This window comes from Rhinopithecus roxellana, chromosome 11 (genome assembly GCF_007565055.1).
Source record: "Rhinopithecus roxellana isolate Shanxi Qingling chromosome 11, ASM756505v1, whole genome shotgun sequence".
Taxonomy (NCBI): Eukaryota; Metazoa; Chordata; class Mammalia; order Primates; family Cercopithecidae; genus Rhinopithecus; species Rhinopithecus roxellana.
In genome coordinates this window covers 32,015,348-32,033,966 of record NC_044559.1, presented here as the reverse complement: position 1 = coordinate 32,033,966, position 18,619 = coordinate 32,015,348, and the positions used below count along the sequence as shown (strand labels likewise).

At 35.3% G+C, this 18,619-nt stretch overlaps 1 long non-coding RNA gene across 1 annotated transcript; it reads right to left on the bottom strand.

Annotated features, from left to right (window-relative positions):
- Window positions 1-4,245: 4,245 nt before the first annotated feature.
- LOC115900493 lies at window positions 4,246-15,760 on the bottom strand. Its single transcript, XR_004060173.1, has 3 exons — window positions 14,899-15,760; window positions 12,274-12,386; window positions 4,246-7,144 (listed from the first exon to the last, which is right to left on the bottom strand). It is a non-coding gene; the product is annotated as an uncharacterized LOC115900493 (long non-coding RNA).
- Window positions 15,761-18,619: the final 2,859 nt, after the last annotated feature.

Sequence of the window (18,619 nt, the reverse complement as noted above, 5' to 3'; positions counted from 1 at the left end):
ATGGACTAATACACGTGTTTTAATGCATCTTAGCAGGGCTGATCATAAACATATTTGACAACTGAATAGCACAGGCATCAACCAGTCAGAACAGATGCTAGCAGTAAATAGCCATGAATGTCTCTGGGGCTCATAACTGAACTAAAAGGACCTCAATATTCCCCATCCGGCTGGTGATTGGGGTGCTAATAGTCCCCTGAGAGTGGGTTCCTGCTGTTTTCACTACACCACCCTGGCCTCCATAATAAGTCCTTACCTATCAATAATAACGGTAAATGTAAAAGGACTAAATTCCCTAATCAAAAGACATAGAGTGCCTGAATAGATTTAAAAACAAAAACAAAAGCAAGACCCAACTATATGCGGACTATCAGAAACTCACTTTATCTGCAATGACACATGTAGACTGAAAGTGAAAGGATGGGTAAAAGATATTCCACACAAATGGAAACCAAAAACAGAGCAGTAGCAGCTATACTTATATCAGACAAAATAGAATTCTAGTAAAAAATTATAAAAACACAAAGTCATTATGTAAATGATATGGGAGGGGGCAGGGAAGTGCTGGGTAGGGACATGAAGGGTACCCGACAAGGGCTCTACCCTCGGGCCTGTGCCTGCAGACCTACGTGGGCAGGCACTCCAGTTTTTGCAACCAAATGTTGCATTTTTCAAGACCACCCTGGCCCGCCATGCCCCCATCCTATGTCTAAGAAAACCCTGAGACCCAAGACCCTAGCGGGCACAGAGACAAGCGGCTGGACGTAGAGAGGAACACACTGGCGGAAGAACACACAAGTTCCTGGATGTGAACCTCTTGAGGGGCAGAGTGGAAGAGCACACCGACAGGTACCAGCAAATGCTGACGGGTCATCAATGCGGGACAACATGGAATTCAGCCAGGGCGATCACAGGACAGTCCACGGCTGGGTAGCCCAACTCCAGGGGAAGACCACCTTCCTACTCCATCCCCCTTAGGGCCTCCCCATTCAACTCGCTGAGAGCTACTCCACTCATTAAAACTTTGCACTCATTCTCCAAGCCCACAGGTGATCCAATTTTTCTGGTACACTAAGGCAAGAATCTGGGATACAGAAAGCCCTCTGTCCCTGCGACAAGGCAGAGGGTCTAACTGAGCTGATTAACACAAGCCGCTTGTGGACAGCAAAACTGAAAAAGCACACTGTAACACATGCCCACTGGGGCTTTGGGAGCTGTAAACACTCAGCCCTAGACACTGTCCGGGGTCAGCACTCCCCACGACCAGCCCGTCTGTATGCTCCCCCTAGGGGTATGAGCAGTGGGGCACTGAAGAAGCAAGCCACATCCCCACTGCAGGCTCTGCGAGGAGAATAAGGCAACTTTTCCAGATGACAAAGGGGTCAATTCAATAAGAGGATATAGCAATAATAAATAGGTATGCAACCAACATCAGAGCACCCAAATATATAAAGCAAATATAATAAATCCAAAGAGAGAGACTGAAATAAAATAATATTAATAGATTTCCACATCCCAGCTTCAGCAATGGACGGATCATTCAGACAGAAAATCAACAAAAACATATCAAAATTCATCTCTAGACCAAATAGAACTGATATTTACAGAACATTTCATCCAACTACTGCAAAATACACATTCTTCTCATCAGCACATGGAACATTCTCTAGGATAGGACATACGTTAGTTCACAAAATAAGTCTCTAACAAATTTAATAAAATCAGAATTACATCAGGTATCTTTTCTGACCACAATGGAATAAAACTAGAAATCAATAACAAGAGGAACTATGGAAACCAAACAAATACATATGTTAAACATGCTCCTGAATGACCAATGGGTCAATGAAAAAACAAAGAAGGAAATTTTAAAATGTATTGAGACAAATGAAAACACAACGTACCAAAATTTACAGGACCTAGCAAAAGTAGTACTATGAGCGAAGTTTCTAGCAATAAACAACACCAAAAAGTAGCAAGATGTCAAATAAACAAACTAGTGATTCACCTTAAAAAATCAGAAGAGCAAGAACCAGCCCAACTCAAGATTAAAAGAAGGAAAAAATAAAGATGAGGGCAGAATAAAATTGAGGCTACAAATATACAAATACCAACAAAACAAAAAGTTGGTTTTTTGAAAAGACAATATAAGCAAATCTTTAGCTACACTACCTAAGAATAAATAAATAAATAAATAAATAAAGTTAGAGACAAAATAGGAGACATCACAATGATACCACAGAAATTCAAAGAATTGTTAGGGACTATTATGAGAGCAATGTAGGCCAATAAAGTTGAAAACCTAGAATAAGTGAATAAAGTTCTAAACACATACAATCTACAGGATTGCAATATGAGAAACAGAAAACCTGAACAGATCAATAACAAGAAAGAAGAAGTAATAAAGTCTAACATCAAAGAAAAACCCCCAGGACCCGATGACTTCATGCTGAATTCTAGCAAATATTAAAAGAACTAATTCTCCTCAAAGTGTTTCCAAAAACTGAGGAGGGAATACTTCACAAACTCATTCTACAAAGCTAGCATTACCCTGATACCAAAATCATACAATAATAATTTTTAAAAAAAGGGTACAGGCCAGTATCTCTGATGAACATAAATGCAAAAATCCTCAACAAAAACCTAGTAAATTGAATCTAACAACACATAAAAGAGATCATGATGATCAAGTGGAATTCATCTCAGGGATAAAAGGATGGTTTAACATATGCAAATCAATAAGTGTGACATCACATTAATAGAAACAAGGACAAAAAAAATGATCATTTCAATAGATGCTGGAAAGGCATTTGATAAAACCCAACATCCCCTTCATCGTAAAAACTCTCAACAAACTGGGTATAGAAGGAACACAATAAAGGCCATATACGACACACCCACAGCTAGCATCATATTGAATGGTGAAAAATTGAAAACCTTCCCTCTAAAATCTGGAACACAACGAGGATGCCCATGTTCAACACTTCTATTTAACATAGTACTGGAAGTCCCATCCAGAGTCCATTCCTACTGGAAGACAAAGAAATAAAGGGCATCCAAATTGGAAAGGAAGATGTCAAACTGTCTGTGTTTGCAGATGACTTGATCTTACATTTAGAAAAAAAGACTCTTCCAAAACATTACTAGAACTGATAAACTAGTACTTACAAGATACAGAATCAACATACAAAAATCAGGAGCTATGATGTTAGTTGCGCACTTGAAAAAAAAAAAATCAGTAGCATTTCTATATGCCAAGAGCAAACAAACTGAAAAGGAAATCAAGAGAGCAATGCCATTTCTAATAATTATAAAAAAGCCACACCTAGAAACAAATTTAACCAAAGAAATGAAAGAACTCTACAATGAAAACTATAAAACACTACTGAAAGAAATGGAAAAGGACACACACATACCAAAAGGAAATACATTCTGTGTTCATTGTTTGGAAGAATTAATATTGCTAAAATGTCCATACTACTCAAAGTGATCTACACATTCAATGCAATCACTATTAAAATACCAATGACATTTTTCACAGAAATAGGAAAAAATTCCTAAAATTTGTATGGAATCACAAAAAACAAACAGAATAGCCAAAGCAACCCTGAGCAAAAAGGACAAACCTAGAGACACAATATCTGACCTCAAAATATAGTACCAAAACAGCATGGTAGTGGCATAAAAAGAAACACAGACCAATGGAACAGCATAGAGAACTCAGAAATAAATCCATACATTTACAGTCAACTGATTTTTGACAAAGGCACCAACATATATTGAGGAAAGGATAATCTCTTCAATAAATCATGATAGGAAAACATATCCATGTGCAGAATGAAAATAGGCATCTCTCTCACTGTATACAAAAATCAACTCAACATGGATTAAAGACATAAATATATGACCTGCAGCTACTAGAAGAAAACACTGGGAAAACACTTCAGGCCACTGATCTGGGCAAAGATTTCATAAGGCCTCAAAAGCACAGGCAACGAAAGCAAAAACTGACAAATGGGATTACCTCAAGCTAAAAAGCTTCTGCACAGCCATGGAAACAATCAACAAAGTGAAGAGATAACCTAAAGAATGAGAGAAAATATTTGCAAACTATTAATCCAACAAAGTATTAATAACCAGGATATATAAGGAACTCAACTCAATAGCAAATACTAATACTCCAATTTAAAAATGGGCAAAAGATCTTAATAGACATTTCTCAAAAGAAGACATACAAATGGCCAACAGATATACGAAAAAATGCTCCACTAGTCACCAGAGAAATAAAAATCAAAACCACAATGAGGTATCATTTCACCACAATTAAAACAGCTATTATCAAAAAGACAGAAAATAATAAATGCTGCCAAGGATGTGGAGAAATAAGAATCCTCATACACTGTTGGTGGGAATGTAAATTAGTAGAGCCACTATGGAAAACAATATGGAGGTTTCTCAAAACACTAAACAGTGAACTACCATATGGTTCAATAATTTCTTTGCTAGGTACATATCCAAAAGAAAGGAAATCAGTATATTAAAGAAATATCCATACTTCCATGTTTATTATAGCAGTAATCACAATAGCCAAGATACGGAATCAACCTAAGTGTCCATCAACTGATGAACGGTTAAAGAAAATGTGGTATATATACATAACCAAGTATTATTCAGCCATGAAAACAGAAGGTTATCCTGTCATTTGAAGCAACGTGGATAGAACTGGAGGACACTATGAAATAAGCCAGGCACGAAAAACAAACATATCTTCTCACTTATAAGTGGCATCTAAAAAAATTCATCTCATGAAGGCAGTGAGTAGAATGGTGGTTACCAGAGGCTTGGTAGGGCAGTGAGAGTGGGGGTTAAAGAGGGGTTGGTTAATAGGTACAAAAATATGGTTAGATAGAAGAAATAAGATACAGTGTTTGGTAGCACAATAGGGCAATCATAGTTAACAATTTATTGTATATTTCAAAATAGCTAGATTTGGAATGTTCCCAACACAAAGAAACTATAAATGTTTGAGGTGATGGACATCACCTCAATTGCCCAGATGTGATCATTACACACTGTATCCTTATATAACTGCATGCATCCCATAGATATGTGCAACTACTTTTTTTACAGTTCGTGGGATTCTTGTAATTCTAGGAACTCAAGCTAAAAACCTTAAAATCATCCTTCGCTCCCCTTTTCTCACACTTGCCATACAATCTTTCAGAAAATACGAATTTAAGGGTATATCTAGAATCTACCTCTCATCATTTCTACTGCAATCACTCTTATCCAAGCTATTGTTTGATTATTGACCTTGCCTTCTAATTGGTCTACCTGCTTTCACCCTTGTGCCACTAATAACCTCTACTCCTCATCACTACCTCTGTATATGTTCAACACAGCAAATAGGAGCATTTTAAATACCTAATCAAATAATGTCATTCCCCTGTTCAAAATAATGATGCAAATACTAATAGCCATATATATATATATATATACATATAACTCCTTTTAATGCTCATATTACTAACACTAATCGTTAGGTATTCTTATTATCCCCATTTTAGATATGAGTAAATTTGGAGCAGAGAGGTAAAAATAACTTGCCTAAGGTCACAGAACTAGTAGTGGCAGAGCTACATTTATTCACTTCATTCAGGATAAAAACTAAAATCCTTAGCATGACACACAAAGCCTCGTGATCTGCTTTTCTCTTCCCCATCTCTCTGACTTTATGATCTACTCTTAACCAACTTGCTTTTCCTCACTCCAGTCACACAGGCCTCATTTTTCCTTAAACATCAGCTGTTTTACCCAAAATGCCCTTCCCTCAGATATAGCTAAACTTCACCTCTTATAAGACTCAAATGGCACTTTCTTAGCCAGACTTACCCATACCACCCTATCTGAAATAGCAACATCATATTTTTTCAAATACAAGTTTTAAGAGCAATTTTACATTCAGAGCAAAATTGAGCAAAATACAGAGCTCCCATATATACCTATTCCATACACACCCACAGCCTTCCGGGCCAGTGTCCTGTGTGGTACATTTGTTACAGTTGCTGAAGACTGATACATATTAAGACCCAAAGAACATAGTTTACATAGTGTTCACTTTTGGTATTGTACATTCTACAGGTTTTGCCAAACGTGTAATGACATGTATCTCCCATAATATCATACCGAGTTCTTTCACGCGAAAAATCCTCTGTGCTCTACATATTCGTTCCTCCCTTCCTCCAAACTCTTGTCAACCACTAATCTTTTTATTGTCACTAAACATATGCCTTTTCCAGAATATAATTTAGTTAGAATCATACAGTATAAAGTCCTTTCAGATTGGCTTCTTCACTTAGTAATAAGGATTTCAGTTCTCCATGTCTTTTTATGGCTTGATAACTTCTTTATTTAGGGATTTCCCAGACACCTCAGGCTCTCTATGTGACCCTGAGAGGCAGTCAGAGTGCATCAAAATGGTAAAGGCATACAAGGGGTCTGGCTGTGATACCTACAGTATTTGCCACTCCTCCTCCTATAGAATAGAGTAATATCCCATTGTATGAATGTACCACAGTTTATCCATTCACTTACTGAAAGACATCTTGATTGCCTACAAGTTAGCCAATTATGAGTAAAGCTGCTGTATGCATTTAATTGCAGGGTTCTGAACAGATGTTTTAATATATTTGAATAAATACTAAAAAGCATGATCATATGGCAAGAGTATGTTTTGTTTTGTAAGATATTGACAAATTGTCTTCCAAAGTGACTGTACCTTTTTGCATTTTCACTGGAAATAAATGATATTTCCAGTTATTCCACATTCTCACCAGTATTGGTGCTGTTGGTGTTTTGGATTTTAGCTGTTCAAATGGTTGTGCAGTCATATCTCATTGTTGTAATGTGCAATTCCCTAATGATAGATGATGCTGACCATCTTTTCATGAGCTTACTTACCATCTGTATATCTTCTTGGTGAGGTGTCTGTTTAGATCTTTTGCTCAGTTTTTAATTGGGTTGTTCCATTTCTTATGCTGAGTTTTAAGAGCTCTTTGTCTATTTTGGGTGAGTCCTTTATCAGGTATGTCTTCAGCAAATACTTCCTCCCAGTCTGTTGTTCTTATTCTCTTGATAGTGTCTTCTGAAGAACAAAAAATTTTAATAAAATCCAATGATGTCTTTCATGAATTGTGGGTTTGGTATTGTATCTAAAAAGTCACTGCTAGACCTAAAGGCATCTAGACTTTCTCCTAGGTTTCCTTCTAGTTTTATGATTTTCCATGTTACATTTAAGTATGGCCAATTTTGAGTTAATTTCTGTGAAAAGTTTAAGGCCTAGATTTGCTTATATTTGCATATGGTTGCCCAGTTGTTCCAGCACTGTTATGTTGAAAAGAACTATCCTTACTCCACTGAATTGCCTTTGCTTCCTTGTCAAAAATGTTGACAATATGTGTGTGGGTCTCTTTTTGGGGACTCTCTAGTGTTACTCTGATCTATTTGTAATATCACAGTATTAATTACAATAGCTTTATAGTAAGTCTTGAAGTTGGGTGGTGTCAGTCCTCTTGACTCTTTCTTCTCTTTAAATATTTCACTGGCTATTCTGAATCTTTTGCCTCTCCATATAGGTTTCAGAATCAGTTTGTCAATATCCACAAAACAACTTCCTGGGATTTTAATTGAGATTATGTTATGTTGAATTTATAAATCAAGTTGTGAAGAATAGGCTTCTTGACAATATCAAGTCTTCCAGTTCATGAACATGGAATCTCTCTTCATTTAGTCTTATCATTAGAGATCTGTATTTTTCCTCATGTGTATTTTGTATTTTGTTTAATTGATACCAAAGTATTTCATTTTGGGAGAGAGGTATTAATATAAATGGCATTATGTTTTTGATTTCAAATTCCAATTATTTGTTGCTCTGTATGGGAAAGCAATTTGCTTTTGTATATAAACCTTGTATTATGCAGCCTTGCTATAATCACTTGCTATCATCAGTTGTTTTTGTCAGTTCCTTTGGGTTTTCCATAGACAATCATATCATCTGCAAACATAGACTTTTATTTCTTCCTTCCCAGTCTGTATGACTCTCACTTCCTTTCCTTATCTTGTGGCATTAGCTATCACTTCCAGTAAGATAATGAAAAGAAACTGTGAGGGAGAACATCCTTCCCTTGTTCTTGGTCTTCGTGGGAAAGCTTCAAGTTTTTATATTTTATTTTATTTTATTTTACCAGTAAACATAATGTTAGCTGTAGGTTTCAGGTAGATGTTCTTTATCAAGTTGAGTAAGTTCTACTCTGTTCCTAGTTTGCTGAGAGTTGTAACGAAGGAGTGCTAGATTTTGTCAAATGTTTTTTCTGCATCTATTGATATGATTTTTCTTCTTTGCCTGTTAAGGTGATGGATTACATTAACTGTTTGTTGTTTAAACAGCCTTGCAGGTTGACATTAATCTTGTGAATTCTTAGTCATTACTCCTGAAGTACTTCTGTTTCTTTCTCTTTATTCTTCTGGGCTTCACGTTAAATGTATATTACATCTTTTGTAGTTGTCCCACAGTTTTTGGATATTTGGTTCCAGTTAGTTTTGCTTTTTCTCCTCTTTGCTTTTTATTTGGGAAGTTTCTACTGACACATTATCTTCAAGCTTCCTTCCCCAGCAGTGTCCAGTGTACTAGCCAATCATTCTTTATCGTTAGTGCTTTTTATTTCTAGCATTTGTAATTCTTTTGTAGAATTTCTCTGCTATATTACCCACCCATTCCTACATGCTGTCTACTTTTTCCATTACAGCCCTTAGCATATTAATCCTACTTATTTAAAATTCCTGGTCTGGTAATTCCAGCATTTGTCATATCTGAGTCTGCTTCTGATGGTTGCTGTCTCTTCAAATGGTGTTTTTACCTTTTTAGTATGCCTTGCAATTTTTTTGTTGAAAGCTACCCACAATGTGCTGGTTAAAAGGAACTGAGGTAAATAGGCCCTTAGTGGTGTAGTGCTAAGTTGTGGTGGGGAGGGGAAGCATTCTACAGTCCTAGGATGAGGTCTCAGTCTTTTAGTGAGCTTGTGCTTCTGTGCTGTGACCTAAACAAATGCTCTTAGCTTCCCCTCCCCCACTCCCAATTAAGTCAGATAAGTATAGAATTGGAGATCTCCCTTCTCCCACATGGAAAGCTAGAGGTGACTAAAGTTGGGTATTTCCCTTTCCCTGAATTGGGTAGGCAGGAGGTTAGGCTCTGATAAAATAATTTCTCTTGAGGCCAGGCTTTGTTAAGAAATACAGAATGCTCTGGTGTATTTCAAAATGGTTCCTTTTTCTCTCCCCATGCTGGAAACATGAGATTTTGGTTTTTTTCTTCTCAATCTTCACTATGAGAACCGGGTAGGGCTCCTAGAGGTAAAACTCAGAAAAGGGAGGGGATCCATTTTTGATACCCCTCCAAGGTTTTGTTTTTAAAAGTATTTGTCAAGACCTAATATATTCAAAGTGTACATGATTTAATATACATATATTGTGGGATAATTACTACAATCACATTAACATATCCATCGCCTTCCCCCACAAGTTAACTCTCAGACTTGTCCACATTGAGCTTCCAGCAGTATGTCAATTATAGCTTAGGTTTTTCCTACTCTGCCCTTGGTTCCCACAAAGGTTTCTGCTTGTGGGTTTTTGATCCAGTAAGTTGTGATTCTCTGCATCCATGTGTCTTTCTCCAATTTGGGGGGCTTCAGTTTGCTCTGTGACCTCCATTCTCTGATGGATCTAAGAAGAGTTGTTGATTTTGTTTGTTCAGCTTTCTATTTGTTAGGACACAGTGACAACTTCCAAGCTCCTTACATGTTACATCAGAAACCAGAAGTCCATTGCTTTTTTATAAATAGTATCTATCAACCTTTAATAAATCATAAAATTTACTTAGTATATTTATCTTTTGCTTGCCTTACTAGAATGTAACTATGGTCTGTTATGTTTGCTAACATATCCTGCACCTAAATCAGTGCTCGGCATGTTGGTGAGTGCTCAGATATTTGCTGAATGATATACACGCTGATTCTTCCTAAGAAACGAGATATAAAAAATATCAGTTGGGCACTGTGGCTCATGCCTGAAATTTGGAAGACTAAGGTGGTAGGATCGCTTGAGCCCAGGAATTTGAGACCAGCCTGAGCAACACAGCAAGACCCTGACTCAACAAAATAATAATAATAATAATAATAATAATAATAATAATAATAAAATTAGCTGGGTGTGGTAGTGTGTGCTTGTAGTCCCCCTGTTACTCAGGAGGCAGAGGTGGGAGGATCACTTGAGCCCAGGAGTTGGAGGCTGCAGTGAGCTATGATCATGCCACTGCACTCCAGCCTGGGTGACAGAGCAAGACACCTTTAAAAAAAAAAAAAAAGATAAAGAAAAAATATATCTTAGACTTTCCTAGGAAAGTCATGAGATAGAAAAAAAATGAACTTGAATGTAGACTCATATATCAACCATACTACAAAAGACAACTGTGATAACTTTAATTTGCATTTATATATTGCAGGACATCTGGCTTCCTTGGTCTTGGAAGAAATGCAGTCTGGCTGCAATACCTGTCATTCCTTTTTTCCCCCTGGATTCATCTAAGCCAATCAGATTGGCTAGCCAAGAGGCACTCTTTCTTAATTACTGCTGCATGCACAGCTCCAATCTCTCCCAAAGCTGAATTTTTAGAAAAAAGAATGTGATCGTGGCTAAAGCATCATCACCAATTCACAAAATCACAGTCAATGTGATAGAATCAAAAGAATACTATACTAGGACAGGTGGTCCCCAGTATCCTTATACTATTTATCAGACAGTTGGCTTAAAAACCTTCTGATTTGGTTACTTTAAAATGGGATAATGTCTTATCTTCCTGAGAGAAAGGGGGCAGTCTATGTGATTTTTTTGAACCTACAACTGTAAAGTCACTGTCCAAGACAAAAATTGTATTTGATATTCTCCCTATAAACATGAAAGATCCCAAACAAAAATAACAGCAATTACGTATGCAAATTATATAGATTATACACTTAAGTCTTGCACTTTTGTTTGTGGCTTTACTCTTGCATTTGGTTTAAAAGGATGAGGAGGAAAGAAATGTGAAACTAATCAAATTTATGGCTATTACAATATATGCTTTTTCAAGTTGGAATATTAATGGGAGAAAAGTTGTGCCTGATATGGCTTTCACCTGGTTAGCCTATTTTAGTCAAGGCCCCACTTTATCAGCTTTCACCTGGCTAGTCTATTTCAATCAGGCCAGTGCAGATGTCATGGTTTAGATGGTGAGGCAATACAGTGGAGTAGAAAGAATACTGATTAAGTAGTGAAAGACTAAGGTTGTAATTTCAATGCTGATATGACAGTGCATCAATGTATAAGTCATTCACTTTCCCTGGATATTCCCTGAAAATAAACTTAGATTTACATAGAAACCAAAGAATCAGGAAAGGAAACATGAAATTAGCTTATTTGTCTAAAATAATACACAACTGATCCTTAAATAAACAAACTAAGCATAACTAAAACTAAAGAAGTGTAAAAAATGATTACCAACATTGTCATGACAAGTTTTTAAAGGTTTAAAAGAAACCTAGGTCCTTAACAATACTCAATTTAACTTGTGGCCCAAATGGAATGCTAGTAATACAAACTTTTTAAAAATTTGCACTTGGACAAACAATAGTATATAATAGAGAAAAGCTATAAAATAACTGCCAAGGCACACAGGCATAAGCAAACTCTTGTTGAATTCAAATTATTTTAAAACTTCCCTTGGAAGAACGGTTTACAGTACAGTATTTTTTTTAAGTAGGTATTTAGTAAATAATATTCAAATGTCCTACAAATGTAATTTCCATGAAGAGTGGTAAATGAAACAAATATACATATGTATGGGTATACACATATAAACTGAAAAACAGTAATGCTTAATTCTTAGATATATCATCTATGCTAACACCTAATGAATATGGTAACGATCATCATGCCCTGAGAAAATTAACTGGATAAATTATTGTACAAAAACATAAAATTTGAAAAATTTTGCTTTTACGGTTCTCACCTGCAATCCAAATAAATTAAGGGTTACCCAGAATTATTGGATGTACAGTATTCTTTTGAAGTGCATATCAAAGGCCAAAATCTGTAAATTTATGACTTGCCTCTAAGTTGATGATCACAGAAAGAAAAAAAGAAAAGTCATCTCCAAACATTTTATTAGAAAACAGTGATTACCTCAAATCTAGGTTCATCCATGAATCTTCACTGTTAACATTTTAGTCTCTATAAAGGCAATCAATGTTCTCACTTGCCCCAAGATGGACTTTATTCCACAGTCACGGGAGGTGCTTTGGAGGTTAGAAAAATCGAATTCTGAGTTAAATCAGATATTCTTACTTTTAAAAAAGTAAATTACTCAAAATAGGTGTGAATTCCATTAGTTTGTGATCTAAGGGCAAAAATTTTCTATCTGTCCATTGTGTGTGTTTGACAACAGAAGATATAGGATAAACATTTAATTTTGCACTACTGAACAGTGCTAGTTAAAAGACATTGAATATATAATAAATAAAATTCAGCAAAATATAATGATCCCAAATCAGGGAAAACCAGAGAAGAACTTCTTGACAAATTGGTCACCTGCCTGAGTTGAGACACATAAAGTTCACTTTTGTTTGTATTTTCACCTTGGTGATTTTATCCCTTTTCTCCTCTTTCATATATTCGTATGTATGTACACACGTGTATACACATGGTACATCTTTACATTTCAGAAACTGAAAAATGAATCCCAAACACTGTGTGCACTTCTGCCATAAGAAATACGGCCATTTAGAGTCTAAAACACTGAGCATTAAAATCCACCACCTTCTTGCTCTAGAAAATAAATTTCATTAAAACTGGAGTTTCCAACTAATTTTCAAAGTTAGTGATACAATCTAAACTAAAAAAATCCAAACATTTAGATTCTTATCTCTAATCTCAACAAGGAAATTATTCAATCAAATAAAATATTTTTTAAAAAGATCTGGACATTTGCAATGCCTGATTTGGAAGATAATATTTATAATATATGTTCTCAGGAGGTATATAACTCAGGGGTAGAGCATCTGGCTGTATATATATTCTCAGATATATGCACTTGTAATTTGAATAAATGATTACCCAGTCTTTAAGAAATTCCAGTAAAAAAAAGTTTAACAGTCTAATCACTACTAAAGCATTACAGAGCCAATAATCCAATCATTTAAATGTAATTTATTTTTATATTTTATAACAGTATTCTTTTCAAGTCAGAATATTTTGTCTGTCTATTTTAGAACTGGACCCTTCCAAAATACAGGCATTCTCTTCCTAGGCCTAAATTTTGCTAACAAAGCTAAGACTATGAAAAAAAATCTAATTCTTTAACTGGATCAGGTAAGCCACTCTGGATCACAGATGAATTAAAAACTAGACCTAGTAGTTATCTCAAACCTAATCTATTCCACAAGGTTAAACCACAAAGTAAAGGAAGAGTTAAAGAGCAAAATGAAGAGGGAAAAAACAGCATAAACAGGTTAATTAAATAATTAAAAGTCTGGAAAAGAGCGATAAAAATTTTTTTTAATGCAGAAAAATAAGCTCAATCTTTACGTTATTTCTAAAGAGAAGATTTAAGGGAATTAAATCTAAATAAAGAGTATAAGCAGTCCTATACTGCCCTTAACATTCTCCACCCCAATTCTTTAAGGAAATAAAATTTCTCACCTCTACTACAGCTACTTCTTGATTTTTGGAGTTCATCAGGGATTCTGTCTTTTTCCCATCCTACACAACCTCCCTAGGGAATCCTTGTTTCAATTACCATCTATATGTTGGATCATCTGTTTCCAGGCCTAACTTCCTAACAACATGTACGTATCCAATTGCTTACCTGGTATCTCCACTTCATGTTCCACAGGCTCTAAAACACATTCTCTTCCTACCTCTAAACAAACCAAAAGAATCTGGTCCTCTGCCAAGGTTCCTTAGTTTAGTAAAAACACTCAGATGCTTAAGCCACAAACCTGGGAGTATTCTTTGATCCTTACTCATTTTACCCAATCAATCATTACTTCGTACTAATATGTCTTGCTAAGGCTCCCTTAAGGGTCATTCTTTCCACCCCTATTACTAAAATTCCAATCAAAGCCACTGTCATCCATCATCTGGATGACTCTAACAGTCTCTCATCTGGCCTCTTGGTCTCTAGTTGTGACATCCTTCAATCTATTCTTCTCAAGGTAGCCACAGTGGTTTTTAAAAATACATATTAAAGAATGATACCAGGAAAGATGACATTTAATCACATTGTGTAAAGGACTAAAATTTGTTGTTTTCCTTTTCTTCAGTCAATTAAATAGTAGTTATCATTGGGTATTATCTCCTTTATCCTCATAGCTTTTGTTCTTGTGAAACATTTTAAAACACAAACTTACATAGTTTTCTTTATTAGCCAATATTACACCTTTTTTTTCTAGGAAACCTGCACTCAATTTCCACCTTTAGTTACCATGACATCCTAAACAGCTGAGTCAGAGCAAACTTTCTTATGAAAGTTTACAAAAGAACACAAAAACATTTTCTTTACATAACATGGAGATCATGATAAAAATACTATTAGGACTAGAAGGCTCAGAGCATGGGAGAATTACTTCTAAGAATTCATTTCTCCATTATAGAGCACAGTCTTCATTATAGGATATAACAACAACAAAATCCGAAATTTAAGGTTTTCAAAATAATAATATATAAACAACATAAACAACTATATTGAAGGACACCACTGACCATATCAAATACTATGCTGCATGTTTTTGTGCACTTATTTCTGTATACCTTCTGCATGCCATTTGCTGTTTCAAGTTTTCCAGAAGAATTTCATAGTAGTAAAAAGTCATTTCTCTCAGTTCCACATTTTTATGGTTTCATGACACTGCAAAGACTGATTTCAGGTCCAGCTTCAGTTACACACAGCATTGGAAATCTTTTCAAAGACTCTATGGCAGAACGTTTACAAATACATTATTTCCATTGAATAACAATACAGAATGACTTACTAAAATGGCAATTTTTATAAAGTCAAAATAATCAACAATATAATTCAGGTTCAAAGTACATTATGTGAAGGCTGTTTATACCTTTTAGTCTTGAATCATAATTCAGAATAGCTAAGTATTCTAAGCACAGTACAAGCCCTGTTAAACATCAGTGGAAACCTGATCTTTACCTGGAGAAAAATCCAAACTGTTAAATATATCATCATGTTCTTATGTAGCAATTATAAGGTAACTTTCTGAACTATGTTAAAAATGAGTTTTGAGGTGGAAGAAGAGACAAACAGCAAATGTGAAAAAAGTGTATATTAGTATATTTTTCTATTCAAGACTAGTATTAAAATAAATTATTTGATCCACCCATAAAACATTTTTAGTAGTGGACATCAGGTTTTAAGTACTAGCTAAATTGGCAGATTTCTTAAATAATTTCTTTGAAATCATAAAAAGAAAATGGCATAGATGGCTGATGCAGATGCTACTTGTATACTGTTTAATCAGACCAGTGGAAGGTTAAATTCTCCATAATGCTTTAAAAACTTTATCTATTTTCATTTTAAGAAACAACACAGGCCGGGCGCAGTGGCTCACGCCTGTAATCCCAGCACTTTGGGAGGCCGAGGCAGGCAGATCACAAGGTCAGGAGATTGAGACCATCCTGGCTAACACGGTGAAACCCCATCTCTACTAAAAATGCAAAAAAATTAGTCAGGCGTGGTGGCAGGTGCCTATAGTCCCAGCTGCTCGGGAGACTGAGGCAGGAGAATGGTGTGACCCCGGGACGTGGAGCTTGCAGTGAGCCAAGACTGCGCCACTGCACTCCAGCCTGGGCAACAGAGCGAGACTCTGTCTCAAAAAAAAAAAAAAAAAGAAACAATATCAGTAATTATAAAAAGCAAATTAGATAACACAGAACATCTAAATGATGATGGTCACTGATAAAGCACCCAAAAACTCTCATTAGATTTTCCAAGTAAGATGATTTTTTGGAGTACCTATAATATATAAAATGCTTCTAATGCCATTTAAATATTACTACATTATTATTAGGATTCCTAGGATGGAACTCTAACAATTTGCACAAAGACAGAATCTCCCCTCTAGCCAAACTTGCACCATTGTGCAAGAAACAAAAAAAAAAGGCTCCTTCCTTAAGGTTCTTAAGTCAGAAATGTGACATACTGATTTTGTTAGAACAAGAAACTTTACCAACACCTGCTAAAAAAAAAACTGTGATAATATACAAATCTATGACGTGAATAAATGTCACCCCCAGTATGGTATGCTGCTGTATACTGCACAAACTGCAAAAGCTGTATACTGCATGCCCTGCCCCAACTACTCTCAACAGTAGAGGCTACTCCTCCTAACAAACTTGGATACATTTCCAGTCTGAAATACTATAAACTACTACCCAGATAAAGTCTTGATCACAGACAGGTATTTAAATTCAAAACCGTTTACATAAAGAACTTATAGTATATGTCAGTGGGATATTTAACAAGTGTATACAAAAGAAAGTATTTTTTAAGGGTAATGAGAACCAACTCCAGTTTTTTAAAATTTAAAAAATCCCTTATTTTTAAAGTCATTTTTTAAAGTGAAAAAATAAACCCAGAAATTTTTCTCAGAAAGGCATTCTATTCAGTAACAAAGTACTGATAACTATTTTATAAAACATTCTCATATTTTCCTAATATAACAATATTCAAGATACTCCCTTAGATACCAAGTCAATGTCACAACTCTTGCACATTCAAATTCTCCAAGATTACATAATCAACTAAAGATTTGCCATGTGTTTCCCAATGACTCCTCAAGACTAAACTACTCAAAAGAATAAAGCAAGAGAAAAGTTTTAGCTAAGACATTTGATACACTATCTTATCTTCTGATCAAGGCAGAAGGAGACCTTTCCTCACAAATAATTCATTTTAGTTCAAGTTTATAGATTTCAGGAATGTATACTTCTCCAGTTTATTTTGAATTATGCTATCTGCTTTCATCTAATTTTAATCATGCAAGAGTGATCATATATTCTGATTTCCTGAGACCACTGTTGCGCTGTTGTCCCTATATAACTATCGGTAGTGCCCCCTTTTCATTTCAGAAGTGTCTACTTTTATATACTTAGTTACTATACATTCTTATTAATAAACAATTATAAATTCTGCAAGGTGAAATTTGGATTCAATGCACATGGCTTAGAAATAACAGATGAGGCTGGGTGTGGTGGCTCACGCCTGTAATCCCCGCACTTTGAGAGGCCGAGGCGGGCAGATCACGAGGTCAGCAGATCCAGACCATCCTGGCTAACACAGTAAAACCTCATCTCTACTAAAAATACGAAAAATTAGCCGACCATGGTGGCAGGCGCCTGTAGTCCCAGCTACTCGGGAGGCCGAGGCAGGAGAATCGCTTGAACCTGGGAGGCGGAGGTTGCAGTGAGCCGAGATCACGCCACTGCACTCCAGCCTGGCTGACAGAGCGAGACTCTGTTTCAAAAAAAAAAAAAAAAAAAAAAGGAAAAAAAAAGGAAATAACAGATGAAAAGCAAAAGGTTTTAACAAAAATTTACAGAAAACCTAGACAAATTTTAATGTATAATAAGTAACCTATTTTAAATGATTCAAGCTGCACAGATAAATTAGAAATTTGCATTACATTTTTTAGAGATCATTCCCATTGCAATACCTACATTTTAAGTAAAAATAAATGTTTTAAGTGTATTTTTCCTTCCTGTATCATCTACTGTTTTCATTTATATCTATAAAGTTCATAAATTATTTAGCACCTCCTCCTTTCTGTATAAAATAATCATGTGGGATTTAGAAAGTATTAAACTCTCACAAAAGGACAGGCTGACATTACCATTGCCATTTTTCTGCTACATATTAACAAAAAGCAAAGTTTAGAGCAATGTTTTTATAATGTAACATCCTTGAACATTCTTATTTGCTGAGTCTCATGGAGAGACTAAATGTAATTTCTTTAAAAGAAAGGAAAATTTTTGGACATGCCAATTAGTCCCATTGCAGTTTCAGGAAAAAGTATTAGCTCAGATGTAGTCTTCAACAATATCCCTTATTATATTCAAACTATTTAAATATTAAATATCTTGATTTCACAGGGATATCTTAATCAGAGTTCATTTTAGTTTCTTGGTAGAAATAATGAAATTTGTGGGCTCTTACAAGGTGACAGACTACAGAGGATATGTTTTATACTTCTTCAAAATTTTTTATAATTTGTCATTATATTGCTTACACATAGCATGACTTCTACATGTAAGACCGATCATTTTACATTTCTGTTACAGATTAACATAAATAAAGGTGGAACAAAAATGCTTTTAAAACTCTATTTTCATTTTAAGAAATAATAACCATTTTTTTTTTTTAAGAAAAGACATTTAGTTACTACCTTTAAAGTTCAAGTTCCATCATCTTAATACATAAACATACCTGGATACGGAATTTAAAAAACCACACATACACACAAGC